A 1,572-nucleotide genomic window follows, 5' to 3' on the forward strand; every position below is an offset into this window, starting at 1 on the left:
CTGCAGTATAAGCAGTTATGTGAGACCAGTGGATGGATTTACAGTACATGGAGACTGGAAACATTTTTGTGCAGTAATCTTGGCTTTAAGGCTACACTGGCTTAACAGTGACATCTAGTGATGTTGCAAAAAAAAGCCGTAAATGGATTTGTGGCCCTAGTGGAACGAGTGAAAATGTAGATGTGGGTGATCTCACTGCAAGGGAAATTCTCCGAGTTGGATTTTCCATTTTGTCCTCTTGAAAACCATTTCAGAAACCATTTGTTTCCTTCTGCCAGATCATTTTAGACTATTATAGATCTTTCATTGTGATGTATTTCAGATCATTTTTCCTGAGTTCGGAAAATCTAAATTTCCTTGTACTCAATCCACAGATTCAGCGTTTATTGCAAAATGTGCTTTTTAAAAATAAGATATTAAGGAAAATTTGAGGAATACTGCATTTAACTCAATCACTCATGCAATTCAATCCCTCACATTGTAAGCGCGTGTAAATATTTGAGTTGATTCTAGAAATACGTAGGTGTGTTTAAAAAAATCTCTGTCTTCTGGTGGCAATGGTACTAAATTTAATTTCACAGAATCTGCGTTAGTTATTCACTTATCCAGGGAGTTTTCCTGCTTGAGGATGAGTTTGAGGTGAGTATTATGTTCGTGTGCTGCGGCTAACCAGGAGATCAAGATGGGTTACATATACTATCAATTCTATAGCAAGGTGACCAGTAATGAGTGTTGTTTTTTAGGAGTTTATATTTTTAAATTGACATGCAATCTCATGTCATATTCACACGACTTCCTGGACAAGCTCATGCTAGGTGGCATACCAAATATCTTAGTTGTTTATTCATCTGTATACCAACTATCCATCCATCCATCCATCCATTTTCCAAACCACTTATCCTTCTGGGTCACGGGGGGTCTGGACCCTATCCCGGAAGCAATGAGCACGAGGCAGGAAACAACCCAGAACATACACCAACTCTACTCAGAGTATTATTTTATTTTCAGGTAGTCATACAATTTAAAGTGTTTAGATTTTCTTCACAAGTTTGAACAACTGAATGTCTCTTAAACCAAATGTTGGTCCATTCCACCTGAGTACAGAGGTTGGGGCGGGGGGCAAGGGTTTGCCCACCCATGCAGTGAGGCAATGGTCCTGCCCCAAAATGTCTAGCCAGCTAATATTTTTTTATTGAGTTTCAATAGCAATGTCCTCCCAAAGGAGGGGGCATGCAGCACTGCAAAGGGGTGTTTAATGGGCTGGATAAATTCTAGGAGGAATGAGCGTTAACATCTGTAACCAGCTGACCCGGTATTCCGAAGCAGGCCATTGGCTATGTTGGTGGTAGGGGGGTGTTTGAAATGCAGGCAATGGTGCTGATGGGGGAGGGGGGGTCTGAAATATAAGAACAATAAATGTCCAGTTTGGTGACATTGACAAACAGAGACACAGGGGTTCGATAGTATGTTGGGTCATCGACATTCCCAAGCCTTGGCTGACACCAGGAAAGGATGGCAGACGTCATCGGTGCAGGGGAATGAGGAAAAGACTGTGTCCAATTCTTTGGAAAA

This window comes from Brienomyrus brachyistius, chromosome 5 (assembly GCF_023856365.1).
Source record: "Brienomyrus brachyistius isolate T26 chromosome 5, BBRACH_0.4, whole genome shotgun sequence".
In the NCBI taxonomy this organism is placed as follows: domain Eukaryota; kingdom Metazoa; phylum Chordata; class Actinopteri; order Osteoglossiformes; family Mormyridae; genus Brienomyrus; species Brienomyrus brachyistius.